Source organism: Aphelocoma coerulescens, chromosome 22, assembly GCF_041296385.1.
Source record: "Aphelocoma coerulescens isolate FSJ_1873_10779 chromosome 22, UR_Acoe_1.0, whole genome shotgun sequence".
Classification (NCBI taxonomy): domain Eukaryota; kingdom Metazoa; phylum Chordata; class Aves; order Passeriformes; family Corvidae; genus Aphelocoma; species Aphelocoma coerulescens.
The window spans coordinates 4,898,781-4,915,988 of record NC_091035.1 but is presented as its reverse complement, the minus strand read 5'-3'; the positions used below and the strand labels follow the sequence as shown (position 1 = coordinate 4,915,988).

The following is a 17,208-nucleotide window of genomic DNA, read 5'->3' as shown; positions in this document are numbered from 1 at the left end:
CTGAGCTCATTTTTTCCTACTTGTGGGGGATTTTTCTTTCTTTTTCTCAGTTGAATCCTCACCTTCTCTCAACAGTTGTTGCATATCACTGTAAACTTCATTTAATCCTTTTGTGAAGTTAAAGTAAATGCGACTGAAAGACAAAATACATGCTGTACTTCATGTAAGACTGATGACATGTCCCCCAATTATCTGCAGTGGTGATATAGCTATAATCAAATTTAGAGAGCAGCTGTGTTACTCAGCACTGCTGACAGGGATGCAGTGAATTGGAATTGATGCTGCCTCTCGTTAATCCAGCAGCAGCCCGATGGCCCCAGTGGGGATGTGCTCACCCAGCTTCGGCCCAGCTCCACACACCAGCAGCAGCACTGGGCCATCCCCAGGGTCTGCTCTGCCCCTCACCCTGGCACTGGCCCACTGTTAATCCTCTGCCCCAGAGCTGCTGCTCCCAGCTGGGTCCTGCACAACCCTAAATGTGGTGGGAAGTGGGACAGAGCTTTTAGGCATCTTGTCCCTGCTGGGCTGCCATGCCCTTCTGAGCCATCACCTTGCATTGCCCATTCCTGACAGCTCCAGGAAAGCAGGGAATTTCTTCTGTTGGGCTTCAAAGTCAGCCAAGAACCTGAGCTACTTTTCTTTTTGTTTTTTAGCTGTAGCACAAATAGTTGTTTTAGTAGAGGACTCATTTCAGCTGTCTGTTTTCTCAAGAAAAAAAAAAAAAAAATCTCTCCAGCTCCCTGCTGTCCCAGCTGCAGCAGGACGCCGGCCGGAGCGCGGCACCGCAGCGGGACGTGTCCATCAGCAGCAGGGAACCTGGTGGTTTAATATCCCCAGAACCCTCTGTGGTGCTCTTGGGTTTTCACAGTCAGTCTAATAGTGGTGTTCAAAATAATTGCTATAGAGGGAAAATGTGCCTTATCACAGGGAGCAGCACACGGACAATGGAAGCATTTCAGAGCATATTTTTAGGACAGAAAAAAAACCCAATCTAAATCTTCTGCTTTTTCATCATATGCCTTGAGCAGTGAAAAGCGGGGAAAAGGGATCAGCATTTTTGCTGGTTGGATGGGGCTGTGAGAGACGTGGTCTGGCAGAAGGTGTCCCTGGGGTCAGCAGGGGCCAGGGCAGCAGATGCACCCAGCAGGAGCCGCAGTGGTTTTGCCTCTCCTTGGTGCCCGTTTGGGAAAGTCAAACGTTTATGTGTAACCTAAAAGAAAAGCTGTTCTGCTGGTGTGAGCTATTGGGTAATAAAACGAGGAAAGGCACTGCAGTCAATAAAAGTAAATTAATAACTAGAGACAACAAACCCTGTTTCTCTGACTGGCATAAAGCAACCCTGTGCTGAAGGAAGAAAAAATGTCACCGTTTATGAGGAGGCAGGTAAGTCCAAGAGGAATGGACCATAGCATTTTGTTGGATATTTGTGATCAGAACTTTTTCTTCCTAAACCTGGGGGGTTTATTCGCAGCACAAGCCAAGGAGCTCCACAGAGCAGAGGAGATCCAGAGCCCCTCGGCATGGTGGGTGCTGCCCACAGTCAGTGCAGGGCTGCCCACACCTGCCCTTGCAGTTGTACTGCTCATGCAGCACAAATTAGGAGGCTTAATTATTTCAATAGAGGTTAATTACATTAGTCACTACAACAAATCTCCTGTTCATGCCATGCTTTCCACTTCATTTAATTCATTAGCCCCTGTGACAGTAGATTTCTGCATAGAACTGCTCCTTTATGTCCCCATGTCCCTTCCTAGAGCCATCCTCCATGTTGGCCCTTCACTTGCTTTTGCTCTTATTCCTCTCAGTGTTCCTGGTGACAGTGACAAAGTGGTTTGGTGGGAGCAGATGGGAGCAGCCTGGGCCATGCTCTGCCCCAGGTGAGGGGGGTGGGTAGAGCAGCGCTGTGCCCATCTCAGCATCGGGTCCTCGCCCTGCGGGGACAGGCTGTGAACCCCACACTGCGTGTGCCCTGTGCTGGAGCTGAGCAGATGGTGACTCTGGATCGTGCACGTCATCCCCTTCCCTCGCTGTGTACATCACCCCCTTTCTCTGCTGTGTTTATCATCCCCTTCCCTCGCTGCATCTTTGCTCAAAACCAGCACTTGCAGATACGTGTCGTCTCCCACCTGCCAAGCAGGGTACCGTGCTGTGCTGGTCTTTGCCCGTGAGCCTGCTCCCTGCTGACTGCCCTGGTACCAGACTGCCCATCATGGGAAAATTCAGCCGGTTGTGCACCCCTTGCAATGATTCTGAAGGAGCCGTTCCTCATAGTTTAATGTGTTTCTGTAAATGGCAGAGTGAAGTTCTTGGATAGCATTTAATTAGTTTTACTGTGCCTTCCCTACTCGGCAGAGATGTATCATAATAGCTGAAGGATTCATAAAAAAAACATGTTTTAATCAGAAATTCAAATGCAAACCAAGACAGAACAACAAAGATCTGAAAATAAAACCAGAATTTTAAAAACTGCCCCTATGAAACTCAGTGCCACAGGCACATGGTGCTGCTGTTAGAAGCAAACCTGTGAGCTGCTCTCGTGAGCCAGAAGCCCCAGGTCTGACCCAGCTAATGCTGGATTGCACAGTTAATCCTCTGGAGACATGGTGACGTTGGGAAGGGCATTGGCCAGCCTTCTCCAAAGGCTCAGTGACTGTGTAAAGCTGGTCCCAAATTATGGTGATCTTGGTGCACACTGTCATTCATTGAAGCATGTTTGTCATACCCTGGGCTGAGCCCAGAGTTTAATATGTGACCGCTGTCAAGGTGCCCAGAGCAAACCTGTGTGGGCTGTACAGGAAGGGTGTTTGCCTTTCCAAGGCTTTCCAGGGCTGCCAAAGCCCGAGGAACAGGAGCTCTGTGCTACCACCTGGCTCCATCTCTCCTTGTTCTATTTTGTTTTTAAACTTAGTTCATTCCTCTATCACTGCACCTGGGAATTCATCATTCATGTGTCTCCAGCTTCTCCAGCCCCCTGCACACAGCGTAGGGGGAGATTTCTACAGTCGTGTAGCCCCAGTGCCCAAATTGTGGCTGCTGACATGTGCAAGGGGGAAGTGAGACATTTCCCACCTGTTCAGCTAGTTTGTGGCTTGGTGGGATATTTCCTATTTTTAACTGTAGCTGCAGTTTAAGGAATAAATTTGTGAAGTCAAACATAAGGTAACAACCAAAGGAAGTAGTTTTTTAGCTGCAGATCTGTCTGATTTAGTACCTGGTGAACATTTTCTTTAGCATAATGATACTTCTCAGGGTGCATGAAAAAACCTGCCATAATGAACAGACACTGTTCCCAGTTTTCAGTCTCATCAGCAGCATTTTGCTATCATTAACCTGAGCATGATAAATTGCTTATAAAACAGATATTTGTTTGTCGGGCATTAGCAGGTCTAGTTGTGAGAAGGGATGTGGAATTTGGTCTACAGAGTTTTGCATCATGAGTAAGAATTGTGTGTGGTTCTGACACTGGAGGTCAGGCCAGTGTAAATCAAGGAAATATTTCCAGATTTTAGTCTGAATCGAGACTTAGGGATTTGAAGATATTTAAACTCCCAGCCAGGTGTTTACTTGGGCTAGGAAACAATCAGCCTTGTTGTCTGCAGGTGGAGGGACCTTCCACAGAGGTGGAAGCTGCTCTGGCTGTTGCAGGTAAAACTCTACCCTCTCTCCTCTCCTTTCTGATATTTTAGCACTTTTCTTCTGGCCAGGCTTTTGGCAATGCTGCCTGGCATTTTTGTCCACGTGTGCCAGCCCCCATGGCTGCTGGCATCCTGCTCGGAGTGCTGCAGAACCAGAGCCCAGCCGGGATGCTCACTGGGATGCCAGCCTTGGCTGGGAGCACTGGAGGGGCACACTGAGCGCTTCAGCTGCCAGAAAATTAGATTCATTTATTTGGAAATCTGTGGTACACAAAGCACTTTAATAACCACATTCATCTAAAGGCCACATCAGGAGAAACAGTACTGCCTGTTCCCTCTTGGATGCCAGTTTGTGGGGAATGCTGTTGCTAACGTTTAGCAGGAGCTCCAGGTCACCTTGATACAATCAAGCTAAGACATATTTTAATGGCTGTTTAATTAGATTTACCATAGGGAAGGTGCCACAGAAGAAGGCTGCATTTCTGCTTCCAGTGCTTGAGATGGTGGCTGGTTTGAATAAAAATGCAGATAAAAGGCTGCAAGTGATAGACAAAGATGAGGGGTTTTTTTACCCCTGTTCAATATAATTTTTTACCTTCATTTGAGGGATGTGTCTGCTCTTTCCTTGCACTTGCAGGGCTGGAAAATCTCACACCCCCGCAGAGTGATGCTGTTTTCTGCCTGCCACAAAAATGCAGGTTCTCCTCAATGTGTGATTTTCTTTTAGGTGACCTGAGCTTTGAGCACCTCACTGGAAGGCTCCCACACTCCTCAGAAGCTGCCCGTGTCGTAAAGCAGAAGAGAAGGAATCCATCTGATTTCCAGCAGCAATATCCAAATGTTATGGCAAACTGGTCCCTGTATTAGAGAACAAACAGCTCATGTTCATCTCACACCAATTTTGATTCCTTGATGAGGCTGTGGGACACTCCAAGGAGCATTTTGTAAAGTGGCCAGTTGCTCCTCCATAGGAAATAAAACACTGAAACATATTGCTATAAAGGATATGACATCTCTCCCAATGGATTTATTAAGAAGACCACAAGAGTAAAGAGTTATAAAACCTGATCCAGTAGGCAGTTCAAGCTGTGTAATTGATATCTATTATTTCCCATTGACTGCTCTGCACGACTTTGCTTTCTGTAGCATCAACAGATTCTGCCTCTCAGCTGCTGGGGCTCGGCAGAGAGCAAAGCCAATAGCAAACCTGGAGTATGAATCCCAGGAGAGAGCTGAGATGGTTTTCCTCAATTTCTTCCCATAAATACACACCTTTATCCTAATTTACACAGTTTCTCAAGTCACTACATTCACACAGGGCAATACAAATCCACTGTGGCTTTGCTGAAGCAGAGATTGGGCATCAGTTTGGTTTCCCCAATGATACAATTTCTCCTCATCTGCTTCATTTCATGGCAATTTTATATTCTTTACAGAAATAGGGTTGTTATAGTAATGAATTTACTGAAACAAAACAGGCAGAAAAGGGCCATCCCCACAAATGAAGATTTATCCTGTGCCAGAGTAACCCCAGCTTGTTCCAGGCCCATCAGTGTCTGTCTGTCCTGAGCGTTTGTCTGTCAGCTGGCAGGAACAGCACATTGCTCCTCAGTGCTTCCTCAGGTGATTTCAATATTACATTTATTTTTGGTGGATGTTAGAGCAGTCAAGAATAACTGAGAGACTGATAGTACCTGGGAGCTGGCTGTCCCAAGGGCTGGTGTCTGCTCCCAGGTGCTGCAGGATCCCTGAGGAGGCTGAACCCAAGGAAGGGCCACGTGCCTGTGCCAGCCTCCTGCCCGTGCCCCCGCACAGGTCAGCATTAGGCAAACTCGTAACTTTCCCCTTATTTCTCAAAGCTGTTCTATGCTACTGACCTCCTGCCTCTGCCTCCTGCAAATCATTTGCTTTGCCAGATGCTTCACTATTAACTTGTACTATTTCTGGTTTTTTTTGTTGTTTTTTTTTTTTTTTCTTTCTCCTTATCCCACCTCAAGAAGGAGAGGGATTACCTCATTTCCACTGCCTCGGAAATAAATCCTCATTATGGATTTGTACCTGGGGAGGAAGAAGCTGATTTCCACTCCCAGCCAGTTCTGGGCAGATATTTGAAGGTAATTGTTCATTTCAGTGACATCTCACTTGTCTCGTAACCATAAAGAGCACTTTTATTAGAGCTGGGCTTGGGGCTGGGACTATTGAGAAGATATTTATGGGGAAGATGTCATTTCAGAAAACTAGAATATGGACATCAAATTCATGTTTTTATTTTAAGGTGGAGCAAAGGGAAGGACCTAACATGGAATAAATGTCTGAGTGCTGGTGGGGGGGCTCATTCCCAGCCCGGGTGGCTGCACTGCTGAGAGTGCAGCTGCCTCCTCACAGTGCTCACTGGGTTGCTTCAGGTTTGTTCAAAATCGTCCTCTGAGGTGGTTAAACCCAGCAGTAGCTTTTCCCTCACACTGTAGTTGTGAAAATTGATGTGAACTAGCAGACATCAACGGTGTTTTTACTCAGGATCCAGAAGGTACGTCTAGGTTCTGCCTACCTAAACCTGCTGCAACACAAGGCTGAAATGACAGTGTCATGAGGCCCTTTTTTCCTGGCTAATTGCTGCAGGATGAAATAAGGGTCAGAATAAAATGTGGTTATCTGCTAAATGGTTATTGCACCCAGCTGTCGGGATGTTTGCTGCAGCCCAGATTATATTACTGTGGCAGCTTTCGGATGCTCCAGCTCAGGGCAGAATTGCACAGTGATTTCTCTGGACTTTGACAGAGCTGGGGCTGAGCTTCTGCCACAGAGCCATCAGTGATGGACTAGACAAAAATAAACAAACAGCCCATGAGAACTTTCTGGAGGAGAAATCGCTTGGTTCAGTGTTGCAGATTCACCCCAAGATACACCCAGATGAGCAGAGGTGTGCGACAGACATCCCCAGTTCTGAGGCTCTGGAGCTCTGGCACTCACAGAGTCTTTGGGAATGTGCCCTGCACTGCTCTGCTGCAGCTTTGGAGGTGCAGGGACCCCTCAGCCACCCACTCAGCATCCAGCTGGTGGTGAAACTTTGATGAAAGTTCCTTAATGATTGATGAAGAATGGCATCAAATTAACACAACTCATTGCACTGTGAGAGCACAGTTGTTTAGCACTTGATGCTTCAGGGCAGTGAGTTCTCACATCACGAGCTTCTCCCCAGCCTCTGATCCCACCTGTGGAAGAAGACACAAGGATTTGTTTGTACAGGTCCTGATCCCAGTGAACTGGAGAGAATGTAAATCAGACTGAAGTGCCAAAACCAAACGTTGTAGAGGAGTCTTGGCCATGCTGGAAGCATGCAGCAGCCTGTTGCCCCAAGGGGCTCAAGCCACTGAAAAAACCCTTCCCATGTCTGTAAAACCACGGGGCCATGGGAGCAGGGATTGGGAAGGCATGATGTCTGGTAATTAGCTGCTGTCTTACATGATTGATTTCAGGAGCTCTTTTCTCATGCTGCCAGTCTTGTTGAACATTTTCTGCTTCTGCCTGGTACCACTGCCCCGAGCAGGGCGGGTGATGAACCACTGGCTGTGGCTGTCGGGGAGGTGCCTTCCTGCTGTGCTCAGGGGGGGATCTCAGGTGCTGCACATGTCCTGGGGCTGATCATTACAGGTGAACATTGTCCAGTACAGAACCAGCAAAGGAGATGGAGCCACAGGGAGTGCAGGGAGGAACATTCCCTGTTCAGTGTCCTCACTCCAGAGCTCCTTGACTCTGTCCAACCTACAGCTGCCTGGGACTGTGCTTCAGCCCTGAGCCATAGCCTCTGGCAAATCCGTGGACTGTCTGACAGCAGGCAGGAATGGTAACAAAAAGAAGCAATTATCTTCAGTGTCTTTGATTCCCTTCACTTTTTTTAGAGGTCCAGAAATGGAAAAACAATAGAAAAACATCAGAGCTGCATCTCAGTGCCTGTGCCACGGTGATGGCACCGGGGATGTGGCCTTGGGCCCTTCAAAGCCTCTGCAATCACCTCTTTACTTAAACTGTTGCAACTTTGTGTTGTCCAAGGCCTGTATAACTTTGCCTTTTTCTAACAGCCTGTACATAAGAGGAGCGAGCATTAGAAAGGTGTAAAGCTGGGTATTTTAAAGTTAAACTGAATCCCAGTCATGGTTTCCTTCCTATGGAGCAGTTTTTTATATAAAGAAGATTATAGATTAAGTTATGTTTGACTGACAGATTTAAATTGAGGCTTCTTTCTGCAGCCTCCACATCCATGCTCTAAATAGGAGGCTTGGGATTAGGGCCATTAAATTACTTAGTTTATTGGAAAAATAAAATATCAGGAACAGATGAAAATGAAAAGAGAGAGAAATGCAAACTGAATGAGTGCTAAAAAATTATTAAGGTAAGGTAGCAAATGAAATAGAATAGCACTAAAACTAGATGACATGTAAGAAATTCTCCAAGTGGCAGTGTTGTGGATTTGGGCTTTCAAACTGTGGACTTAAAGACAGGTGAGCTTGATATTGCCAAGAGCTGCTCCGTGTGCCCAGGCTGCCCAGTGCTCAGCTGTCTGCCTGTGGGGATGGGAGAGGGCTGGAGAAAACTAAAAGCAGGTCATGGACGGAGCTGATCCTCCAGCTGTGCTCCAGCAGTGGGTGGTGGGTGAGTGGCCTCAATCCTGCTCCAAGAGTGGCAGTTCCCATGTCTCCCCCAAATCCAGGCAGAGATGGGTTTCTGTCTGCTGGCTTTGCATAACTTCTTGTAACCTCTCTGAGTCTTTGTACCTGTATTGCCTCCTTCCCTCCTGCAAGCAATTATTTACAAGGCCATGGAGAGAGATCAAACCCTGACCTCTCCTTTGGATCCTTGAAATGGCCTCTTACTGCACCCTCGAGTCTCCTTAAGGGAAACAAAACAAAGTGCTGCAGATGATTGCAGGTAAAGCTATACTCCTGAGGAGCTGCCTTTTCTAGATAGCCCTGTATATGAAGAGTGAAACATTTCCTGGAGATTTGATTTCATCTCAGGTCTGGGGAAATTCTGCTGTTCCACACACAATCCATCAACACCTGCCCAGAGAGGAGCAGTAAATTAATCTTCTTCTGGAGCAGCAGTGCAAACTGCCTTTCCTGCACATGGAAAAGAGCCAGAATTGGGTCAAAGGAGCGGCTTTCAGCTACTCTTTCCCCTCCTACCGTGATCCATTTGAGCCCAGCTGCTCTCCCAGCAGCTCTGCTCCCTCATGCCCGTACAGCTGTGCTGGTTGGCAGGAATTGTTGCTGGCTTTTCCACAGCCTTTGCTTTAGACTCATTATGACAATGGTTGTTAAATCTCTAGAGCAGCAATGAGTGTCCACTCGGGTGATATCAGCGTGCCCGTGCTGACATGTGCAGCCTGACTCAGTGAATGTCACTGTCCTCAAATGCAAAATGCCTTCAGGTGAGCATAGGACTTGTGCTCTGTCGCAGGGCAATGCTTCCCGGGGAGACGACCTCCTCCTCCTCATCCTCCTCCTCCTCTTCGCAGGGCCAGCTCCTGGGATCACTCACAGCCACATGCCCAGGAGGGATTGGATCTCAGTGAGGTGCCAGGTGGTAGAGAAGAGGCAGATGCTGCTGAAGGACAGCATTGGTCTGTGACAGAAGGACAACTCCACGGCCACCAGCAGAGGGAGAGGATGGAGATGCAGCATCTGCACCTGGTTTTAAGTGGTTTCATGACATCACAGCACAAAGGGAAGAGTGTGAGAAAATGGTGTAAGAGAACATATTCTCTCATGTTAAATCACCACTCTAGGTCCTGTTGCCATTGGCAGCCTGAGGGATATTTTGCAGAGATGCTAAAACACATTGTAAATTAGGAAAACAAGAGGGAAACCAAACCAAAACACCATACTGTGTAAGATCATATCTCTTGATACCAGAAAAGCTTCTCAGAATGAACCACCTCATTCATGTTTACTCTTGTTTGTTTGGGGTTTTTCATTTGAAGAAATGAAAAAGATCTCATTTCTGTTTTTCTATAAAAATAGCTGTTGTCATTGATGTCACCTTTGTAGCCTTGCCTCACTGCCTGCAGAGGTCAGCAGAGCCGGAGCCCTGGAGGAACGTGAGCAGCCCTGCTCCTTCCAAGGCCAGGAAAATAAGAGAAAAGTTTCATGATCCTTAAACCTGTTAAATGTAAAACTTGAAAAGTCTCACACTGAAATCTCAGCAGCCCCAGGTAAGTTTTCTTCAGCCAGCTTTGTTATTTCTCTGCAGAGAAAGCTAGTTAAGGAGGGATGAATCCAGGCCCATAATTACTGAATTCCAGTCCATAATTCCTTCAGGAAACAGCAGAAGTTCACTGGAGAGCACTCAGGCTCACATTGAAAGGAAAGAATTGCAGGTGTTTGCCCTTTTGGAGCTGTTCTAGGGGAATATGCAAAGAAGGCCTGAAAAAGAGGAGGTGAGTGTTGGCAGCACCATCACCCAGCTGTGGTGACACGCTGCTGTAGGTTGCTGCAGGAGCCAAGTGCTGCACAGAGCTCAAGCTCCCAAACAGCTCCAACTTCAAAGCCTGAGGCTTCGGGAAGACGGGGCCCCAGGTGACTGCTCAGCACCATCATACTTTCAATCATTTTTGCTGCTTCTAATGCAACCGGTCTAAGCTTCCCCAGAAAACCTGTAGGAAAATGACAGAAGACCAGATGTGACATTCCGGACTTTGCATGTGAAAAGCAATCAGGGAAAAAAATAGAATAAAGCAAAGCACAGAGGGACTTGTGGATGTATTTTATATGCTGAAAGGAGACTAGAAAGACACAAAATCATGTGCAGGTCAGTTTTATACAAAACATCAAAGACAGGTGGGAGTGACTGCTCCTGGGCATGGCTGGCACTGGAGAGCAGCAACCAGGAGAGAGTTCAGAGCACAGCCACCCAGGGAACCCAGCAAAAGCAGCAAGAACATTCACATGCCCTCAGTGTGAGTGCGGAACATGAGCAGTGCCAGGCAGCAGAGCTGTTCATGAGGTGGGAACCCCCAGGCTGAAGGGTTGGTGGGAGCCCTTGGTGCTGGATCTGTGTGGGTTCAGCGGTGGTGATGGGAGCCACAGGCTCCAGGGAAGGGAAAGGCTACACAAAACACAGACAGATATTGTGACCCATGTGCAGGTCCCCGACCTCCACTCTGTGGTTGAGCTGCTCTGCCATTAAAGGCCACCTCCTGCTGAGACCTCATTAATGGGGAATGGCTGAGGCAAACTATAAAATCTTAAAAAATAGTGTGAGGATAAAATTAAAAGCAGCATCTCTTAACTGGAACTGCTTTGCCATGAATTGAATGTGCCTAAACCTAGTCATGGTTGAGCAGAGCTATTCCACTCAGCACTGGATAAACTCACCAACAGAGTGCCCAGAATCTGATTTAATTTGAAAGACTACAAAATTATATTTCTCTGCTGATTTTCCAGGTGGCAGGATTAGATGAAGAGCTTTTAGTTTTTCACTACTTCCTTTTAACCTAATTTGTCAGAAATGGCTTTTGGTACAAGGCAGAATTTGCTGGGTGCTGCAGCGGCGATAATGGAAATATCAGAGAAATGGCAAAGCACAGTTGGGGGACATCATCCCTCTGTCTGGAATGCACCAGCTTTGATAAACCATGAAGGCCAAGTTTTCTGGAAAAGCATAAGTCAAGGAAATTTGCGTCTCTAGTGGGATGTTTGCTGGTCCACCAAAGCAGCCCCTCTTTCTGGGGAGACCAAGAGCTGCAGCAGGACCTGGCAGATTTGGTGTGTGCTGGTCTTCATGAGGACATGGGAAGGGATTTTTGCATGGTTGGCACGAGCATGGCCACAAGCCTGACAGCTGCAGGGGAAGGAAGGGTGGTGGCCAGAGATAGTACAGCCACAGGGACACCCTGCCACGGCATGCAGGAACGGGAGCTGCCCTTCCTCTCGGCTTTGCTGATTAAGGAGCTCCTTTTCTTGGCAGTTTGAGCTGGAATTAAAATATTGCTGGGAGAGAGGCACTCAGGGGCAGGCGAACAGCTTGTTCCCAGCCGGCTCAGCACTTTCCTGTTTGCAATTCCACCTACCAGAGCTCAGAAAATGCTCCCTGAAGGCAACTGGGTGCTAGACTGGCAACCTGCTACAGCCCTCGATACCCAGCAGCCCCTGACACCTGGCAGCCCCTCAACTGGAGTGTGCAGGGGCATCTCTCCTCCACCTTTTGGGAAGGCAGCAGGGCTCCCAATGTGCATCCCGCTGGAGCAGCCTTGGAACAGAGGTGAAGGCACCAGAAGGGTGTGCTGGCTTAGAAGTTCATTTTGGCTGCTGGTGTTGCTGGGTGCTTGTGGGGGTCCTGGATGCTTTGTCGCCTCTCTAGGGAAGAAAGGGGATTTTCAACCTGACCTCCAAACTGGAGGAGCTGGGGACCTGTCTGCCCCAGAGGGACACCAACTGGATGGTTTAAAGGCCAAGTTAATTGACTGCTCCTTTTGGCCCCCTCCCAAATCCCACACCCCTCTGACTGCTGAAGTGATGAGCTCCTCTGCACTGTGGGAGAAAGGACAGACTTGGGTTAATGATGCCGTGCATGACTCCCACTGCTCTCCTCCCGGTCATTCTGCCAGGCTCTAAAGAAATGGTTTGCCTGGGAAATGGTCTGTGACTTAGCAGGCAGCGTGCTTGTGAGAGGCAGGTTTCTAATGACTCCTCAAACTGAGATTTTATCCCTGTAAATGCAACTAGGTCTCAGTGTCCCTGATTAGTTTCTTGTGACAAATTCCATCTGTCTGCCTGGGAACAACAAAGACCTAAAAAACCTGAGCACCAGCCATGCAGCCAACTGCTCCCATGCTGGGCTTTGTCATCACAGGAAATCACTTACAAAACAGGAAACTCTTCCTTGTTCCACTCAATTTCTTGGGACTAGCCATGAAATGTCACCTTCTCAGATGAAGGAATGGGATTTATCACAATTAAGGGAGGCTTTGACATATCCCTTTAAGTGAATTAAGGGTGCTTTAATTCTGAATTCACCCAGGGCTTTGTTGGTGCAGCCGGAGTCCCTTGCAGTTCATAACACTTGGAAGCATGCACATTTTTGAGCAGTTGTTGGTGTGATTTTGCTGCTCCCAGCAGTGTGGGCTGCCGAGGTTGATGCAGCATGTTGACAAACGAACGGTTCCTTGTCAGAATGCTGGCTCTGGACATTCCTCAGGAATGCAGAGAGAGAACTCTTGTGCTGGGTTGTTGATTGATTGAGCAGTTTCCTATATATTTTGGATTTTTAGAGTCACAATACACCTGCGTCACTGCCCTCGTCAGTCACTGCTTTCCTGCGGTGCAATTTTTGGCTGAGACACTGAATCTGTGACACACAGGTTCTGAGGCACATGGGTTTTGCTCCACAGATGCTGGTGCAGTGATTGCAGGGCCCTGGCCCGGTGAGGGGGCAGGTGCTGGGGGGGCTCGCAGCACACTCCCCATCGTGGTCTCACAGCCTCCTCCTGCCCTGGCACTGATGTCACTTGTTCTTCCCTCTGGCCTGCACCTGCCCTTCCCCTCCTGCAGCTGAGAGCTGCGTCACCAGCGCCGCGGCCTTGGCCCCACGTCCAGGGTGTGGCAGCAGCACTTGCACCTTGCTGGCGTCCTTGCACAGTGTCTGATGTGGCCATGCATCACTCTGAGCCCGGTGCCGGAGCTGGGTGCTGGGCTCGGGTGCTGATGCTCTTTCCTGGTCTCCTCAGTGTTGCTTCAGCAAAGGGGGATTAGCATAGGAAACACCCCACAAAATGCGTTGCATTTACTGTTGCTATAGCACAAATAGGAAACCTGGAACGTGGGGAGGAAGCTGGTGAGTCACTGGGGTGAAGCATTTATCCCAAACCTCCTGTCTTGGAAAACTTTTGGCATGCATGAACTTTACAGAGCCAATAGCCCTCGGTGGGAGTTCCTGGGACCAGTTAGTGTGTCCAGGCTCTTCATGCCCACCTTACCCTGGTGTTACCCGGTGTTACTGCTTCGGTGGCTCAGTGATGTTCCATCAGATTCTGGTGTTGCTCCAGCTCGAGTGGTTCTCCAGCCACAGGAGGGCGGCGGCACCACAAGCTGCCGAAGCGCCTGGAGGCGCAGAGAAGCCACCGGGGCTGGGCTTAAAGCTGCTGCTCGATCTCCTGCTTTACTAAATAAAGGAAAAGTTATATAAATGATGTTGAAATGTGGAATTGCTGGCAATACTGTGCCATGCTCTGCAGCACGCGGCTGATGTTTAACCTGAAGTCCCTCTCCGGTGACTGGGATTTGCCTGTCGGAGGGGTGTGTGAGGCTGAGGCCAGGCCAGCCTCGGTGATGTTTGCTGAGGCTGAAGAGAATGTGGGTTTGCTTGGTCAGGGCTCAGCCTGCAGCAGGGTAAGGGTATTGCCTTCCAAAAAGGCTTCTTTCGTTGGTTGAAGAGAGATGTTTCTGAGAAAGATCCCTGCAACTGCTCGAGGTTAAACTAAGAATTGGCACAAAGTGACAAGGGGCAGCATTTGGGACTCAATACCTGAACTAGCCAAACCCTGAAAAGAGTCCAAAATGGAATTCTTTTATTAGCTTTTCCCTGGCACTGACACCTGCAGACTTTTATCTGCAGCTGTGTGGGAAGAGCTCACACTGCACATGTAGTTCGCACAGGGTGGGACTTTGAGGAATCAGACTGTGTTTCAACCCATCCTGGAGAAGGACCCAAACATGCTGACTAAACTACAGATTGCAGAGAACAGTGTTGCAACAGACAACATGATTAGAGAACTTTGAGGAGCACTTGATCTAAAACAGTACACAAAGGTATGATTGTTTTAATGTTATGGTAGGGAACACCTTCTCTACATAGCTGAAATTAAGAAGGGAGGTGAGCCCCAGCCTCCAACTTTTGCAAGTGTGTGATGCAATCTAGCAATTTAGCAGCTTCCATTGCTAAAATATACTGGGGCACTGCTTCAAGTTTGGGTTCTCACTGAGCTTTAATATCTTACAAAAATTAGGTTACATTATTCAAAATCAAAGGGTTTCAAAGTCACAGCAAAGCTGAATTTCACTTTGTAATAGCAGCCTCAGGTCAGTGATGGGTTTTGTGCCAAACCAAGCCGGGTTCTGTAAGGAGACTCTGAACTCTGCTCTGCCCCATGACGGAGTGGGTGTGTGTGGCTCCAGGCATCAACTACAGGCAAAGAGCAATAATTGCCCCTCTAAAACCAGGAGGAGCTTCCTCATCTTTCCCTGCAGGGAAAGAGGTGGTAGAAGGTTTCCCCACTGGTGCTGCCACAGCCCATCCCCACTGCGGGGAATTAATGGGGCTCTTCCTTTCGCTCAATTACTGGGTATCCACCTGTGAAGCTGTAAAGGGTAGAACAGTAAATCTTACAATCAAATATTAAATTATAGCTAATTTATTTGCTTATGGCAAACTGTAAGCTCTGCAATCAAGTGTGTAAGGGTTTCTGTCACAAGCTCTCCTGGGAGTCAGGGGATGTGCCTGGCAGTGCTTTGGGGAGGGAGTTTACTGAGCCTCGGTCCAAGTGGACACAGGCAGGGATTGGCCACCTTAAACCCAGAGTGTCCCGGTCACAGAGACCCTGGGACAGCCCCTCAGGCAGCCCCTTGGCGTGGGCTCGGGTCTGCCTGCTCCTTGACTTTGATGAATGTCTCTCCAACCTCATAACAGGTTTTTTGCATACTTTTACTGTAGCTAAAACATTCAATGTTTAGGAAGAAGTTTATTGTTTGAATCAGGATGAAACCAGCATGTGTTTGGCAGCACTTTCTGCATAATATATTAAAGGTTTTTTACTTCTGTATAAAATCCTTCAAGTCACCTGGAATTTTTCCATGGACTGTACTCTGCTCAAGGTTTCAATTTGCCTTAGAGTTGTATATTTGTCCTTGTCCTCTCTGGCAGCCCTGTGCTGCCATCCTGCAAACTGGCTCAGAAAATGGCACCAGGGTTAGGGTGCAAATCAGAGCCTCCCAGAAAGTCTGGTGGAGGGAAAGGGTCTGATGGCTCCCAAGCATATTTCTAAATGAAAAATTGTGTCTCGTACTTTACCATTCAGGAAGAGGGGGAGAAAAAAACGTGTCTGGATTGGAATATTTTCAGCATTTGGGATGGCAGGTGAATTTTAAACAGAACCCAGCTGGAATATGGCCAGTCTGGGAAGCACAATATGGCATTTTTCTCTTCCCTTTCCATTATGGTCCAAGCAGAAACAGTAGCAGGCAGAGAAAGTACTTTGAGTTGTGTCAGGTATTGTGTCAGATTTTGCCTCATTCCTTGAGGCATTAAAGCATCTCTACTTTGCAAAGACAGTGGAAATCCACTTTTTCATGTGCATGAGTGTTTTAAAAATGGAATTTTCCGACGATGTGGGAGAGCAGCAGCTTTCACACAGCTGCCTGCTGCCACTGGGAATCCCTTCCCCTGGAGTGATGGGTCCCGGCCCCCAGGGCCACCTCCAGCATGGTGCGGCAGTGGGATTCCGGGGGGACGGCAGGGAGCAAGCAGGGAGCAGCACAGCTGCCTGGTGTGCAGCGCCGAGGAACTGCTCCACGGCGTTTCCAGACGGGTGTTTTGGGAACTGATGTCTGTGGAATGAATCAGTGACCCGCCCCAGACCCGGGGCAGTGCTCAGTCATTGGAAGAAGCGGGTTTTCCACGGAGGAGGACGCTGGACGCGGTGCTGAGCCCCAGCAGCTGCCTGCGCTCGCTCGGATGATTCTCCCGATGATTCTCCTGATGATTGTCCCGATGATGCTCCCTTTGCGTGGGCGCACCGGGGAGCCGCGGTCCGGGAGGTGCCGGCTGGCTGAGCTCTGATTCACCGTCCAGCCCCCCCAGCTGGGAGCCATGGAGCAGAAAATGTCACTGCTTCCCACGGCAGAGCATGCTCGTGCCATGCCACAGGCACCAGTTCAGGGTGCAGCTCAGTGGGAATAAGGGTTTTTTTCAGGGTTGTGTATTAAGATTCTGGTCATGGCCCGAGTTTTGTTTTTTAGCAAAGATAAATGGTAACTGTGCTATCTCCCATTGCCTGCAGTATTTTAGAGGCTTTTCTTCTCATAAATAGCCTTGTCTATCCCTTCAAAGTGACACTGGAGCATCATTTTGCTGCGTGTGTGGCATTTGTGCTTTGAAACCCCAGACCAGCTCTTTTCTGTGAAACCCACACTAACACATCCACAAATCTCACGCTTTACAGCTTGTCACTCACATTTAACCTGCTTTAGAGCAGAGGTTTCCCTCGGCAGCTGCAGATGAAATACACTTCATCTGTGACTGTTTTCACAAGCACAAGGCACCCCCTATGCCAGCGTGAGCCGGGGCTGCCAGGGACACCCAGGCTGTTGCTCCACTGGTTTGCAAAGCAGAGTCTGTCCCTCTGGGCAAAGCAGAGCAGAAGCTCAGCTCAACAGTTAATTTTTAACTTGCCTGTTGCTCCATGGTGTGGAAGGGAAGCTTGCCAGGGAGGTGTTGCTGTTGACCAGGGCACCCTGTCTCCCCACACACAAACACGGCTGGGCGAGGGCTGGCGCAGCTCCTCTTTGGACTCTGCTCATGC

At 48.5% G+C, this 17,208-nt stretch overlaps 1 long non-coding RNA gene across 8 annotated transcripts; it reads left to right on the top strand.

Moving 5' to 3' along the window:
• Positions 1 to 1,278: 1,278 nt before the first annotated feature.
• Positions 1,279 to 16,684, top strand: LOC138121720 (uncharacterized). Of its 8 annotated transcripts, XR_011156234.1 has the most exons (6): positions 1,279 to 1,383; positions 4,363 to 5,450; positions 5,636 to 5,749; positions 9,151 to 9,378; positions 9,683 to 9,846; positions 9,953 to 16,684. It is a non-coding gene; the product is annotated as an uncharacterized lncRNA (long non-coding RNA). The 8 variants fall into 8 exon arrangements; XR_011156233.1 differs by having other exon boundaries at positions 9,683 to 16,684; XR_011156231.1 differs by lacking the exons at positions 9,683 to 9,846; positions 9,953 to 16,684 and having other exon boundaries at positions 4,363 to 5,258; positions 5,370 to 5,450; positions 9,151 to 9,668.
• Positions 16,685 to 17,208: the final 524 nt, after the last annotated feature.